The sequence below is a fragment of the Wyeomyia smithii genome, chromosome 3 (genome assembly GCF_029784165.1).
Source record: "Wyeomyia smithii strain HCP4-BCI-WySm-NY-G18 chromosome 3, ASM2978416v1, whole genome shotgun sequence".
Lineage (NCBI taxonomy): Eukaryota > Metazoa > Arthropoda > Insecta > Diptera > Culicidae > Wyeomyia > Wyeomyia smithii.
In genome coordinates this window covers 102,640,432-102,657,682 of record NC_073696.1, presented here as the reverse complement: position 1 = coordinate 102,657,682, position 17,251 = coordinate 102,640,432, and the positions used below count along the sequence as shown (strand labels likewise).

At 36.8% G+C, this 17,251-nt stretch overlaps 1 protein-coding gene across 3 annotated transcripts in view; it reads right to left on the bottom strand.

Moving 5' to 3' along the window:
- Window positions 1–16,048, bottom strand: part of LOC129727286 (uncharacterized) — a 91,927-nt gene extending 75,879 nt beyond the window's left edge. For 2 of the 3 annotated variants that reach the window (XM_055684964.1, XM_055684963.1), the window contains exon 1: window positions 15,010–16,048. The gene's annotated coding sequence lies outside the window, so the exon portion shown is untranslated. The remainder of the gene's footprint in view (window positions 1–15,009) is intronic. The other variant, XM_055684962.1, reaches the window with a different exon arrangement.
- Between the last annotated feature and the right edge of the window lie 1,203 nt (window positions 16,049–17,251).

Below are 17,251 nucleotides of genomic sequence, written 5' to 3'. Positions count from 1 at the left end.
GGGTTCAACAAAGGCACCCCTACTAATAGAACGACAAAGCGTTTCCGTGATACACTCGCTTAAAACTTGTTTTATACTTGATATTCGAAATAATGACATCAACATGAACATTCAGCAGCTGTAAGGCATTTACATCCCAAAAATGTACATCTCATAAACGCCGAAGTGCATTTCCACGCGTAGTAAAACATGAGTATTTATTTTTTTAATAAATCTTTGTACACTAAAGTCTTTTTTACGCGGGGGATACGAAGCGCGTGAAAAAACGCATAAATTCCTAAATCCGCGTAAAAAACTTCATTTGCTAAAGGTTTCTAATCATTTTCGAAAAATAATCAACGATTGCGGTAAAAAATGGGCAAATATTGCCGATTTTTCATGGGTTTACTTTCACACGCACTGACGAAACTACACATGCAGCATCAATCATATCAACCCATGAGTCAGCAGAAAAAATTTTACAGCTCTATCAGTCGAACTCTAACCGTGATGGCGAAAACAGTGCAGAAGTGTGCGCGTTCAGAGAACGGTACCCCGTCGCGTCAGAAACGGACATCGTGCGGCAGTTCATTGACACCGCATACGCCCGTTCTGTCATCTACAACATCTTTGCGCTATTAGACAACAATCAGAGTATCGAAAGAAAGCCTGGTTTCGGACGGCCAAGGACCCTGAGCGCCAAGCAGCTTTAAAAGATGCTGAAGAGGAAGACCGAGGAAATAGTGGTTACATTGCAGCGTGTGCTTGGTTCGTCCACTCCCGTCCACCGGTCTCAGAACTGCTCGCAATGCGCAGCGGCAGCGCCCTAATAACATGGTCAAGCCGATTTTTCCGGCAAATCGCGACGTTACGGTGGTGATGGACGAAGAAACCTATTTCAACCTATCCTGGATGGCAACGACTGGCAGGGCACTTCGTATTTTACTTTCCCCGCGAAGGAAGTGAGCACCGAGGTGAAGTTTACTTCACACACCAAGTTACTCAAAAAGGTGCGCTTTGGCTGACATTCAGTGAGAAGGGAACAATAGGTAACATCTTTGGAAAGTTGTATCTCAAAAACTTTAATTTTAACTAAAATATAATAATAATACTTTCCTACTGGGTGCACCCCTCCTTTGATATATGCTCAAGAGACTCGAGGTTTGAGTCCCGGCTCGGGAGAGACTGTTGGTGTCAGTAGGATTGTAGCGCTAGCCCCATTCTGTACACTTAACAGTTGGCTGCGAAGTCTGTGTATAATAAACAGAAGGTCGAGCTCCGATAAGGAATGTAGCACCAAGGCTTTGCTTTGATAAAGTGATGTTTTTCATTAAAGATATTCCTTTTTTTTTGCTTCTCGGTGTTACTTTTTTTCGCCCCTCCTTGGCTAACTTTGCTTACCTTTGACATAAAAAGAATTCGAATATTGTATCAGCCTAAGTAATTTAAAACTATTTTCGTGAAAAGGTTATAACTCGAGATTGGCTCATATTACCTCGAAGTGATAAGTGTTTCTTTCGTGAAATTTTCCGAGGAATCCGATGAAACCATCAAATTTAGAATTAAATCAGCTGCATTTGCCAAAAATGTAAGTTTCATTTTCTATCTGGCAACCCTCTCGGTCGAAAAAATTTTTTTTTCCCATTTCTTGGTTTGAAAGGCAAAGTCTTGGTGCTACATTCCGATTCGGAACTTGACCTTCTGTTTATTTATACACAGACTTCGCAGGCGACTGTTTAGTGTACAAGACAATTGCGGGGCTAGCGCTACGATCTTACTGACACTAACAGTCTCTCCCGCGCCGAGACTTGAACCTACGACAACTGGCTTGTCAGGCCAGCATCGTACCTCAAGACCATCTGGGGGATCATTTCTTGGTTTGTTTTACTCAAAAACACCTGACAGTTTTTTTTTGGACGGCTTGTGCCTATAAATTATGACAAAAATAATTTAAGAAATTTCAAACTATTTTCGTAAAAATGCTATTACTCGAGATTGGTTATCCTCGAGTTAATAAGTGTTTCTAAAAATTTTCCGAGAAACACAATGAATCTTTGGTATTCAAAACAAAAGTGACTGGCTTTGCCGAAAAAAGCAAATTTAGTTTTAAAATACAAAATTATTTTATCTTGCAACACTTCCGATCAAAAATAATATTTATTCCTTGGCTTATTTCCTTTAAAAATCACCTATCAGTATTTTTTGGATGTCTTACATCTATACAATGTAAAAAGGTAACGAAGAGATTTGGACCGAAGAATGCGTTATTTTGCAATAAAGAGGGGGTCCCGCAGAGCAGGAGGTAATCCAATCGACAGCAAATTTGTATTTTTTTTTTTTAAGTGACCCTAGATGAATGATTCCCCCAACTTTGAGCCAACGGTCGATGTCTATTGTAGTTTTTCGTGGTCACTCCATATGAAATGACCATATATTTGAATTTCGGCTTTAGTCGAGTGACATGTTGGAAGTATGTAAATTTACGACCATTTTCATAGATTCCTTATGTCTATGCAAAACATCACCGTTTTGAGACGATGAGATTTTTTTAGAACTTTCAAGTTGTGCTTCAGTTGTAGTGCAGCTGCTTATATTTGTTGATTTCTTGTTACGGAGGGTTTTCCAGAGGGTCTTGCATTAAACCTTTATTTCTGTTTGGTCACTTTAACTAACACTGCACAGTCGACAATTTTTCAAAGCCTCAAAATCTACATGATGCAAGCAATAAAAATTTAGTAATTTTATTTCAGCTTTATTGAGAAACCGAAACAAATATTCGTTTTTATTTTTCATCACATGGTTTCTGATACACTTTTAACAAATGCACCTCATGTTCTCAACCACTCATGAAAATGTTTGTTTTTACGAATGAAACTTTACTGAACGCAGTTGTATTATAGTGAATGGCTTGCCATTGTTTTTTGTTCAGGATTAAAAATAGAAAATTGGGCATTGCTGGTACGAAAATTGTAGCAACGTTTTAAGAGATGTGACGAATATGAAAGTGTTGTTACATTATCTACAGTAGAAAATGGTTAATTTTACAGCATATCGGATACATCTCGCCAAGTTTACTATATATCCGCTGATCGATTCGATATGAGTAGGGGAGCGTATTTTGTTCATTTCTTCAGTGATTTCGTAGAGCTTTGGAGCTTATTTCGTAAATTTTCTGTAAATCCCTACTTAATGAGATGAAAATAGAACCATAAACTTTACCTTCAACAATCAATAAATTTTCGGTTTCAGCCCCTTTCTTGTCATTAGGACTGTTATTGCTCAATGCTTTTTAATTTTCTTAAAATTTCAAATCACAAAAGGTTTCTGTCCATTTTTTAACTGTATGTATTATATAAACCAATTGGGTAGATCAAAATCAAACATCAAAGTACCGCTAAACCGACGAGCAAGAATCCTTACCAATGCCATAGCACCATACCGTACGGACAGAAAATGAAACCGATATGGTAACCATAGGCTACAATTTCTGCGCTCAGATTCCCGTTACCAGGTTGGAGGTGATTTCTTCACACCGTCCAAATCGTCATGGGCTTTACAGCGGCCGTTCTGTTCCAGTCAACTGGCCATAAGTGGATAGAATTAAATGAAATGAATTCACTCTCCCGGCGCGGTGGTTTTGTAGATATATGGATATATACGTGTGTCTGTATGTGCGAAATAAAACTCCCAGCTTCAGTTACTGCTGCCCGTCCGCTCAGTTTCGATAAACGGAATCAAAGCGGGGCGAATTGTCGTAATCGTAAACCCCACTCGCGCCCATACAAATTTCATACATACGAAACCCCGAGTACCTTTTTCGTAGCGACCCCTCTCCACCATGATGCATGGCTCCTCCTGTTCCCTCCGCCAACCGGTAGGTAATCGACAAGCTGTCAGACTTGCGGCAAAGAAGCGAAGCAGAAACCGCGGGACAGGTTGACGAAAGAGTGGGTGACCGCTCTTGCTATAAGTGTACCACACATAAACCATTTGTCTCGCGTGATCATTTTTATGAATGAACCGCGCACCACGGTGTGGATTTTGTTTACACTTTTGCGTTCGCCCCGCTGGCACAGCTCGTATGACCAGAAAGAAGCGAGCCAATGATAAATATTGTCATTATTATTAGCGTTGAATGGATTGAAGTCCACCCATCGAACTAGTTTGCGCTTGGTTTTGCTAGCATCATTAGTACGCTAGGTAAAAGAGGAATAGGATAATTTCAACGGAAAATACTCTAACCTAAAGTTTGTTATTTTATTTTAAAATGGGCAAATTCAGTAAAAGAAAACTGTATTAAAACGCAAACTAGTGGCTATTCAATTTTTTTTATTTTTTTTTTTTCTCACAAGTAGGGTTACTATTTGGCGACTGATATTTTAATAGTAATTTTGAACCTATTTTGATATAAAATAAGATTTTATGTCTTCATTGAAGTTGTTCCTGTGAACTGCTGCTACAACCTAATATGTGTAGCCTAATATTCCACATTTCAATATATTATTATAGAGCAACATTTAAAAAAATCGTATTTCCATCCACTGTGTAACTTTGAATCTTGAAACCGCGAACAGAACCAAAAGCTCTCAATGTGTTCCTGAGCTGAATATGTCCCTGATCTATTTGCAGCAGACCAGCTGGACCGATTTTTCGGCTTTTGGTTGTATGGTTTGTTTTAGGGGTGGGCGAAACGGCTCTTTTGCAAGAGCGGCACTGAACCGCTCCTCACCGTTCCGAACCTAGCGAAAGAAAATCACACACTTCAAATCCAAAATCTTTAAGATTCGACACAGTTAGATAAAAGTGCCAAAGTTTATATCGAATCGCATATAAAGATTTACCTCCATCGCTTATGATAGAAAATTCCATAATATTTCACACAATTTCAAATGATATTTTATGCACATAATTTTCAAACAACATCGTGGTTTACGTCAGAAGTAACTGAAATTCAAATGAGAAAATAGCACTGGGCAATAATTTTTTTGCCTTGGCTTTTATGTATGATTTTTTGATGGAGTTTGATGTGAAAATAAATTTCACCGGGTTTGAACATATTTCAACTTAAGGGGCAACAATGGCGCCATTTTGAATTTTTGAAAAATCGGAAATTTTCGATGTTTTTCACGCCATTTTGGTTTAAGACCACAAATGAAAATGCTAAGATATTCTTAAGACCATATATCAAAATTCGGAGATACTCTCCGCAGAAGAGAGAGGATCATGTAAAGACAAATTATTATTGTATCTCTGAGTAACGTTTACACTCTTGATATTACATTGAACAGATTTCAAATAAGTTAATCTAACGTCGAGATAAACCTATTTTAGTATTGTAGGGGAATTGGGGCAAAATTGATATGTTGTTGACATTTTACGTGGATCACACACCTACCAATTGATTCCTGAGGCTTTTTTAATCAATATATGACATAATTTGACTACCACTTTTAGATATTGACGTATTACCAGTATACTCAAACATTCTCGATATTATTTTGCTTTGTGAAATATACTAAAACCATACCGTTTTCGTAGAATCACCGTTTTGAGCTCAATTTTTGTCTGATTTAAGATCTGTTTTGCTAATATTTGGACAAACTCTTAGAATTTTGATATTTGGTCTTAAAACAAAATGGCGTCGAGAAAACATCGAAAATTTTCGATTTCTCAAAAATTCAAAATGGCGCCATTATTGCCGCTTAAGTTGAAATTTATTCAAACTCGGGGAAATTTGGTTTTGCATCCAAATACACAAAAAATTATATATAGAAACCAAGGCAGAAAAAAAAAGTCAATTTTTGTTGCACTGTGTAATTTACGTGACGTGTGATATTCAATTTTTTTTACTGTGTTGGCTCGTTTATAGATCAAAATTTCTTTTGGGATTTTGGGTTAACTTGGATAGAATTTCAACCGGCCGAGCGTTTGGGGAGGCTCTCGAGGAAGATTAAGTTTGTCAAGTATTCAGCTTTAATATCTGCAGAAATTTAGAATTCTTCTGACATTCCATTTGGTTTATAAAATTTTTACTGAGATTTACAAGAAATCACAATGGCTATTGATATTACTGATTTCGGTTACAGTACTTCCGATTTAAGCTGAATTTGATTGTATAGTAGGTGACTTTGGATGCCGAAAATATTTTCAAATTATTTCTAACAAAATTTTCGGTAGCAAAATATGAATCAATACAAGCTTTTTTCTTCTCTATTAAAAACGATTCGCCTATTCAGTACTTTATGGTATTTGGTCGTATCTTAAATTATCATTCGGCTGCCGGTAGACGATGTCCGAATGTTACCAATAAAAAAAAAGCCATTTAAAGCAGCTGCTGTGCACTAAAATAAAAGTTTTCAGTGTCAATAAGTTTTTTCCCCCGAACTCGGGAAACTTTAAGTTGAGTGTTCAGTTCAATAGCTGAACCTTTGGTAAACAGTTTGATGATTCATTTGACGAGCGTTTCCACTTATGTACACTTTCCATTATCTTTGAAATGCCAAACAATGCAGATTATTCGAACCGCTCACCGAAAATGCAATGGTAGCAATGTTTAGATTTTATGACAAATTCGTAGCTGATCCTCGAGGCGAAACGGTGTTGTATCGACAAATGGCCGACTTCGAGCAACCGCTTCGAATTTTCAAAGGCACAAGGCTCGGTAATAGTTAATGCGTCACCTGTGAAAACGCTATCTATTTTTTGTTTTTGTTCTAATGTTTCTCCATGTTTTATGAAAATCTTGTGTCAATTTGACTTTAACAACAGTAATCAGGGAGTTCTGACTGCGGAGCAATGAAAATTTGACATAAACCAATTTATTTTGCTAATGTTTTCGTCAAAATATTTCTCTAATATTGTCGAAAAGTTCTATTACGTTAGATTTTGGAGTTTCGCTGAGATAATATAAGGTAGTTTAGGGAAACTGATTGTTCTGTGTTACTCGAAAAAAAAAACAATGAAAACGGTAGTTTTCATTAGAATTCTCCCTTTGAGAATTCTTTCAACCTCGAACCTTGTTATTCAGAATACAGAAGAGGCTCTGGCAGCACGGCTAACGTTGTGCGCGTGTGAATATACCATTTTAATGTCGTTTTCATTTTCGTGGTGTAGCTACACTCGGACTACACTTTTGACACCGTAAATGTTTTATTTCACTTCCCGGACTGCACTTTTTCTGTCCCTGACTACACATTTTCTGTCCCTGACTACACTTTTTCTGTCCCGGACTACACCCGAAAAAGCAGAGTGTACTGTAGGGAGTTACCAACACATTCACACTTATGTGTCAAAACTAATTTGTTTTGGTTCTCGTTCCACGTGGTAAAGTGTCAGGTAAATTTTTTTAAGCACATTTGTGAGATGGACATATGAAATGAAAACGAGACAAAATGATGATGGCGATAGCGACCAAAACAAAACAAATTGACAGCTATCCCTATTATTACGCATACCAATGCAACTACACTGAAAATATTTTATTTCAAGCTGCAAAGTGTAGTCCGAAAAAGTGAAACTACACCGCGAAAACGAATTCGACATACGAGACGTTTCAAAACACAATTTGTAAGTGATTTTTTGACAGGAAGCACTGCACCGCTGACATAACGCACGAAAAAGTAACAGCAACATCAGCAACTTCCGTGACACCAGTGAGTTCACAAAATGGTCTAGTGTCTACTCAGTAAATTTTCTTTTTTTTGGTATTTTAACCTGTTTTTTTTTTTTGTTCGTGAGCAGGTACTACTTGTTGTGGGGGCCAGAGCTGATAAAAATCATTTTCACTACCGTAATTCTGTGAAAACTACAGGCAATCTTTTTCAATTTTCACATCCAATGATTGCTGCGCTTTTTCAAATACACTAGAATTTTTATCACGCAATATAATCTTCTGAAAACCCTCTTTTGGTTAGATTCACCGTTCCTTTGGTAAAGCAAAAATGACGTTATCAACATGACGCTTGCTGTCGCTATTATGATTGAACGCTAAAATTTCATCCAGGGCAGTATTTTCCTCATCCATCACTAGTCGCGCAATGCTACTGTACAGTACACAAACCGAGTTAACAACATAACAGTTCACACACTGAAACTCAGTGTAATAAATTTTCAGGAAATTTGGAACAGTGAATGTCAAATGAACACGTTTTCACTGCGTCTGTCGGGTGACTTGGCTTTCATTTTTTCACGAATAATGGAAAAACGGAGGAAGACAGAATAGACATTGCATGAAGACGAAATAGTTTTCTTGTGATGTTGGAAAAGGGCACTGACGTTTATGATGGCGTTTTTTCACTATTATCTTCTTCTTCTATACCTATAAAAATGCAGTCCGGTCTGTCTGTCTGTCTGTCGGTCTGTCTGTCTGTCTGTCTGATCCATATAGGCTCGGAAACTACCGAGCCGCTCGACGTGAAAATTTGTATGTAGAGGTTTTAGGGACCGAGAAAGGTTCCTATGATGGTTTGGGACCCCTCCCTCTTCTGGAAGGGAGAGGTCCCATACAAACGAAATACAAATTTCAGCTCATCTCAATACCTAACCAAGCAAATGGAACCAAATTTGGCATGTGGATGTTTTTAGGAGTAACAAATATGTCCATATTGGTTCTACACCCCACCCTCTTCTGGAAGGGAGGGGTTCCATACAAATGAAACACAAATTCCTCCACATCTCTAGAACTAACCAAGCAAATAAAACCAAATTTGGTAGGTGGATGTTTTTAGGGGTAACAAATATATCCATAATGGTTTGACACCCCTCCCTCTTCTAAAAGGGAAGGGTCTCATACAAATGAAATACGAATTTCGCACAGCTCGAGAACCAATCAACCAAATACAACCAAATTTGGTATGTGAATGTTTTTAGAGGTAACAAATATGTCCATAATGGTTTGACTCCCCTCCCTTTTCTGTGAGGGAGGGGTTCCATACAAATGAAACACAAATTTCTGCTTATCTCGAGAACTAACAAATTAAATGGAACCAAATTTGGCAGGTGAATGTTTTTAGGGGTAACAAATATATCCATAATGGTTTGCCACCCCTCCCTCTTCTATAAGGGAGGGGTCCCAAACAATTGAAACTCAAATTTCGCACAGCTCGAGAACCAATTAAGCAAATATAACCAAATTTGGCAAGTGAATGTTTTTAGGTGTAACTGACATGTCCTTAATGATTCGACACCCTTCCTTCTTCTGGCATATCTCAAAATACCATTTCGAAATCTAGGATGGCGACTTCTGGTTTCCGAAAAACAGCGGCAAATGGTCAAATACCATCCAATATAGGTATTTCCGGAATTGTTATGACGCACTGAAGCCACCAATCGGCCTCAGACAACATTTTGAATTGTAAGATGGCGACTTCTGGTGTCTGGAAAACAGCCGAAAATGACCAAATACCACACAATATGAGTGTTTTTAAAACCAGAATGACGCTCAGAGGCCAAAAACTGTCCCCTAATGCCATTTTGAAATCCAAGATGGCGACTTCCGGTTTCCGAAAAACAGCGGCAAATGACCAGATACCACCCAATATGGATATTTCCGGAATTGTTATGACGCACTGAAGCCACAAATCGACCTGTCAACCTCAGACAACATTTTGAATTGTAAGATGGCGACTTCCGGTGTCTGGAAAACAGCCGAAAATGACCAAATAACAACTAATATGGGTGTTTATTAAACCAGAATGACGCACAGAGGCCAACGATTGTCTCCTAATGCCATTTTGAAATCTAAGATGGCGACTTCCGGTTTCCGAAAAACAGCGGCAAATGACCAAATACAGCCCAATATGCGTATTTGCGGAATTTTTATGATGCACTGAAGCCACAAATCGACCTATCGACCTCAGATAAAATTTTGAATTGTGAGATGGCGACTTCTGGTGTCTGGAAAACAGCCGAAAATGACCAAATAACACCCAATATGGGTGTTTCTTAAAGCAGAATGGCGCACAGGGGCCAGAAATTTTCTTCAAATGTTATTTTGAAATCCAAGATGGCGACTTCCGGTTTAAACATTTTGAATTGTAAGATGGCAACTTCCGCTGTCTGGAAAACAGCCGAAAATGGCCAAATACCACCCAATATGAATGTTTTTTTAACTAGAATGACGCTCAGAGGCCAAAAACTGTCCCCTAATACCATTTTGAAATTCAAGATGGCGATTTCCGGTTTCTGGAAAACAGCGGCAAATGATCAAATACCACCCAATATGGATATTTCCGGAATTGTTGTGACGCACTGAAGCCACAAATCGACCTCAGACAACATTTTGAATTGTAAGATGGCGTCTTCCGATGTTTGGAAAACAGCCAAAAATGACAAAATACCACCAAATATGAGTGTTTCTTTAACCAGAATGACGCTCAGGGGTCAGAAATTGTCTCCAAATGCCATTTTGAAATCCAATATGGCGACTTACGGTTTCTGAAAAATAGCCTGAAGTGACCAAATACCACCTAATATGTGTATCACCGGATCCAGAATTATGCAAGGAGCTAAAAATTGTCCTCAGACACCAATAAATGGCAACTTCTGGGAAACAGCTGAAAATAACCGAATACTACTACATATGGATAATTCCAGAATCGAAATGATGTTTAGAAGCCAAGCATTGACCCTGGACACCATTTTGAATTTGAAGATGACCACTTTCAGTTTCTAAAAAACAACGGAAATAACTGAAATGCATTCAATATATTTCCGGAAAAGAGGTGATGTACAAAAGCCAAAAGTCGAGGATGTTGTCATTTCGATAAAACCAATCATTTCAAATGATATAGACAAATCGCAAGGAATCAATGAATTTGAATTGTTTAAAATTATTAAATTGAACACTAAAATAGGCGAGACGAAGTTTGCCGGGTCAGCTAGTACATAATAAAAATCAGAAATTCGTGAGCAGCTAAACAACCCAATTGTCAATTTATGTGTGAAAACAAGAGCAAAAATATTTCCCTCCTTCACTTTCACAAGCAAAAACCAAACCAGGGCCAATATTCACACACTAATTTTTTGTTATTCAATTCTGAGTAAGATATCACTCATTTCTGTTAAAAGCAGAGGTACCCTAGTTTGGGTACTTTTACGGTTACTCATTTTTTAGTAAGACTACGTCAAAAACTGAGTATTATTTACCCTGTCCGTGCAAGCCAATGAGCAATGAAAGTGAGTAGAAGTTACCCAGTTTAAGTAAGATAATAAATTTTGATGTTGTTTTTTGAAGTAGAATACTTCTCTCAGGAAGTTCGGCTACATAGGGATGTGAAATGAAAATCTAAAACTGAAAAAAGTGAGAAATATGTCCAATTTCAAATGCTAATAAATCGGTTAGTATTCGATGGATTTCCATCGTTTTTGCAGCAATCGATTAGAAAATCTTCTAAGATTCCTTCCAGATGCATTTAATTGCAATTTTATCATTCGAACTATTGTACTATTGAAAATCGTTAAGCCTTGTCAAAACACAAAATTCGACCTCTGTTTGGTCGTTATACGATTGCTTTCCCATGCACGGTCGGCAGAGTTATGGACCTAGTAAATTGGGAATGCATCATTTGGCCTATATAAGAACTTCGTCAGATAATAAACAGACATTTCATCGGATATTAAATTGAACAACAGAAATTTGAATGAATATTTGAAGAGTTAATATTTTCTCGTTTTGCGCTATAATCCAAAGTTAATTATCTTCATCTACATGCATGCTCTGACTATTATTACGTGTTACGTGCGTCGCTTAGTGTTTGGCTACGGTTATGCAGAACGCAAATAACGGCGCGATGCGATTCGGCAAGACGAAATGTGTTGAAATGTATAGGTTTACTTCGCCTTAAAAAGAGCTGTACATTTCACCACGGTAAGACGAATCGCATCGCGCCGTCATTCGCGTTTTGCGTAACCGTAGCCTTTGTTCCGTTCCCGTTTGATGATGTCGTATTAAATGTGCATATTACAATTCGGCAGCACTTCAACTTCTCATTTGCACAAAATTTAAAAATATTCAATGAACTTCATTCAAAATATCAAACAAAAAGAAATTACAATACTGCCAATGAACGGTCAACGTTTATTTACTGGAAAAAAAATGACTGACACGCAAGCAGCCGAGTTATCTTTCTTGTAAAAGTATTCTACTTCAACCTTGCGGTCGTGGCTTTGCATACAACCTTCCTGTGATTTTTTTGTAAATCTGACACAATGAATAAAAAAAATTAAAAACAGTCAAAAACTTGTTTATTTTACATTGAAACAATATTTTCTTTAAATACATTAGTGTCTTCTACCTTAATGGCTTTATTGTATGCGGCACATGGGGAATGCGGGGAATTCATCACCAACAATTGGGTTGTTTACCTATTCACGGATTTCTGATTCATATATCAGCTAAATGAGAGTAATTTTCTGAGCAAAACGTGATTTTTTAAAATTTTATATCATTGTCTTTCGATTTTTAAAAGGAGAAAAATCTCTAAATCGCATGAATGACAGTTTGTATATGGGCGAACTGTCATTGTAGAGATTTCGAGCAGTTTTAATTTGTGTTTTAAAAATTGAAGAATGTTAGAAAAATTCTAAAATCACGTTTTGCCTGGAAAATGTAGCTTTTTCAAATGAGATAAAAATACTCTAAACAACAACTAAATAACCCAATACCACCAATGAGAGCTAATTTATATATTTCCAAATCCTCTGTGTTACTGATGTTTGGTTGAAATTATTGTGGAATATTGTTGTATAGTGTTGGTAACATAATTAAATAAGAAATTATTGATTCGATGACAGATCAAATATTTACTGAATAAAAAGCGATGCCAACTGATCTCCGGATGATAACTCATACTGAGCAAATATAGTAATAATTAAAATGTGGGTAAATATTTAAATGTCACTCATCATTATTACTCACTTTTTGACATTTTGCAGAAGAATACCAAACTGAATAGATCTTAATCAGATTAGAGTAAAAACAATGGATTCATTAAGACAAGTACAAATTACTCTTTGAAATTTGTGGTGTGTTGTGATTCGATCACATACCCAATAACAAATATTCAACGCTCTATCTCACGTCGCACTGACAGTAGGAGTAAATTTCGCCTGCTTGGACTGCTTTATCGGGACTTTTCTACTCTTCTGGTTTAATTGACTTGACTAGTGCACCATAGTGGTCGCAGGCTGTCGGTTAATCGATTCGCTTAGCTTTTTATCGAGAGCTTTACTATGAAGATTAAAATTTATTATTCGTGCGCGGAATTAGGACATATTTGATCGCATTGCTTATCACGGTTATTATTGATAGGACGATTAGGCTTCGTATGCATGGGACTTTAATCATAACTATTATTATATCTCTAAACAAAACGGGATGATGATATTCATTTTCTTCTCAAGTAGTACAGCCTTTTGGTCATAGTCGGCATCGTCATTGGTCAATGATGAAAGTATTGTAAACCAGTAAAAATTTAACGAATGTAAGGCTAGTTCCAAGCACCATTCATCCGGTTCATTTTGCAATCATGTTGGGTCGACCAATCACGGAGTGCAATTACAAGCAGCCTTTTTAAACTAAGCGCGCTAAGTTCGGGCCTGGTTATTCAGAATACTTTGACAAATTGACTTCATGTCAAAATATGCATGCACTTTAAATTTATATGTTGCACTTTTCCTTATATCATTTTGTAACCCTACAATAGATTAAGTATAATCGATGGCACGATGTCACTTATTTCTTAAATAAAATCCAAAAAAACATATTTTTTGACATCTCAAAGATATTTATACATATACATTAGAAAAAAAAATTAATTCAAGTCGAACTTTCAAACCAGACAATATAAAGAAATGGCGGAAAAAGCTGCTATGCAAAATTTAGGCATTAACAAAAATCTATTATTAGGACTGTAACACTGATAGGATTTCAAACTTATAGAAACTAAGAATCATCCAAAAGCACATGAAATTGCATATATTAATAAAAAATAAGTTTACAAGTCAGATCAATCAATCTTTATACAGTGGACCCGACTTGCAATCAATAATTAAGTCAAGTGAATAAAAAAAAATTTTGTAATTTAGCAAAATTATGTAATCATTAAGTGAAATGAAGTACAGTAAGGTTGCTTTTACGCGGGTTGCTTTCCTCTATTACTCAAAAACGGTACAAGATATCGACCTCATTTCAATCACGTTTTCCGTTTTAGGCCACGATTGATCATATATCAGTTTTCAAAAAAATTCACAATTTTTGGTGTAAATACTCAAAATTTAAAATATTGCATTTTGGTCTCTAGATTGGCCACTATCATATTCAAACGAGGTTTGAACGTTTTAGGACGGTTTTCTTTGTTATATTTGCAACTCAAAAAAATCGTTTTTTACGCGGGCCCATACAAATTTGGAACGCATCCCCCGCGTAAAAAGCAACCTTAGTGTATGTTAATATGCGTAAAGATATAATATTGTTAAGATTCACTCACGTAATATCTACTACTATTTAGAAAAAAAAACCGGCCGAAACTTTAATCAAAGATTCAAAAAATGAATAAACATTATTAGTAAAACTCTATTCATTTGCATTTCTGGGTAACCGTATAGAGACAATCGGATCAACAAGCTGGAACTAAACTAAGAATTAGAGTTATTATTCGGAAGAAAGCGAGAGAAACAAAACTGTTCGACTCAAAAAACCTCTTGTAAAAATTAATACTCATAATTGTTCTCTGGGTTAACGGTGGCGATTGTGTCACAAATTTAAAATAGGCTTTGTATTTTTTTCATATTTACTATATTTTAGATCAGTTATTTTTCACTTTTTGAAAAGAAAATACTTTTTTTTGCCGATCAAAAACAAAAGTTTTTGAAATATATCTATGGCCGCAAACAGTAATATTTTTTAGTAAGAAGAAATTCAACATTTCAAATGTCTGAGAAGTTACACAAAAAAAATCAATATATTTTTATGAACGAGATTCGCCGCAAATGTTTTTATGAGAAAATAATTAGTAGTTCAGTTATGCTTACCTTTGTGATTTAAATGATTCGAATAATCGAAACTTTCGCTGCCCTGCAGTTGAAAACTGGATAACAAACGAATAATAGCACTTCAATGAGTACAAATGTGTGTGTTTTTCAGCTAATTAACAGCACCAAATTAGTATTGCGTAAATATTAAAATAATTCAATTCAAGCCGACGGTAAACACGACCGCAATTATTTAGACAACCATAATAGCACGCAGCGTTAACCTTTGATGATGTTTCTCTCCAAAACAGCACTGGTTTAAGCTGTCATATTTTGTGTTTCGCTAAAATATCGTCTTGCGATCGATTGATGATTCAATTTGATTTATTTATCTTTTTCAATAAATAACAAATTACTACGAGTCACTTCAAACGCTTTTCGTGTTGCCTGTTTTCCGTAAATCCTTTTCTTCAATTGTGTGTGTTTTTGTTGTCAATTGAGAAAATCAAACAAACTTGTCCTATTCAGATATTGGTTCCACCATAACATTAGTAAAAACACTGCGATACAATAAACGGGGTTCAACCGGATAATTTGTGGGTGTAAGTTAATAAGTCGAATTATTCACCCATTTTTCTCGATAAGTCGATTACGTTTGGCCTGAAGTTTTCCAGCGAGAGAAAAGTTGCAAAACAGTATCGTTTCATCCCGGTCGGTTTTCTGTTTATTGTGTTCCAATTGGCGTTTTCCTTTCCGAATGACGTACCCGTACACCGTTGACCAACCGACGGCGCCTCGAAATGGTCAGTTTTCCGCAGACATAATTTCCCGTATGATTGGTTTTTAACATGCGCCGCACTAACAAACGGTCCGGAGTAAAGTACACATCCGATGGAGCGAAACTTTGATCATCGACAAACGGCCTAATTCAAAAACACACTCAAATCTTCACAGATCGGCTCAGAAGATCGGAGAACGCGCAACACTCGGAAGAACACGAAATACGAAATACGATGCTCACGGTTCCAGCTTCAGAAGACAAATGATCCGAAGGAGTCAGCAGTGATTCTGTTTTCCCAATCCATGCTTATTAGTCACGCTCTTCTCTACGTTTCTTGTTTGATGGCAGCTCGCGTTTCGTGCGGAATACACACCAGACACGACACAAACACACAACCAGGAGCATGCATTCTCGCAGACGTTGAATCCTTTCGGTATTACATACAGAGGGTTAATGTTTTGTGTCACAAATTGTTCAAACACTAAAAAATCTATGAACTGTACCATAATGTATTAAATAAAATTGACTGTACGATGCAAACTAATTTACATTAAGACTAACGATTTTGACCTAATTTAGCTTAGCAAGAGCTCACTGTGCGCGATGTGTCGAGGTTTAGATACATGTGGAAGGGTGGATTGATCGTTCTGGTCAGAATCACGTAGATTAATGCGCCTGAATCGTTCTCTCATTCGCCTGCAGCGCGTACAATCGCTCTACCGCTCATTTCCTCTCGTTCTCTCGCTCTCTCTGTATGGGCATTCAACATCGTCACGTGTAATCAGATCATCCTTTATCCGCTCACGTAACGACACCGAACGTGTTTATGCTGCAGCATGAATACTTGTTGCATGTTTTCTTTGGCACCGCACAGTGGTCCAAGGTTTGAAAAAATGTTGGAAACAATAATGGTTTTGGACAATGGAAACGCTTGAATCTTCAAAATGGCCTACCCAGAAAAGAACTGAACTTCGCTAAAAATGGTTCCAATGAGTTAAAAAATTAACTCGCTAAACAACCTACTAAACAACCTCTTAATGAGTGATTAGATTACCGGAAACATTTTGTTACGAAATCAATAGTTTTCAGCTTTTTTTAGCATTTTTTAGGTTTTTAATTATAACGATATTGACTCATGCTGCGCGTAATCCCTTTTCTGCTGTCGAGAATATTTGGAGCATGGATTTCGTTTTTAGGTATTTTCGTAACAAAACCTGACTATGTAATGAAGCACCTTCGTTCAAAAAATCCAAAAAGCTGGAAGCAGTATTCATAACATGGCTATTTTTTGGAAATGCTAACAGTCATGCAATTACGGGAATACCACTCTTCAACATAGTTCAACATCCTCAGAATTTGCTCATAATTATCATGTAGGTTTTGACATCATTCACTGAGATGCCAGAGATTTTTCGTGTAATTCCGTACATTATACGGATTTCCGCTAATTTTCCCTAATTTCTACGGAATTCTCCGTAAGATGTAAAAATCTGTAAGAATGAAACAAATCCGTAGATCTAT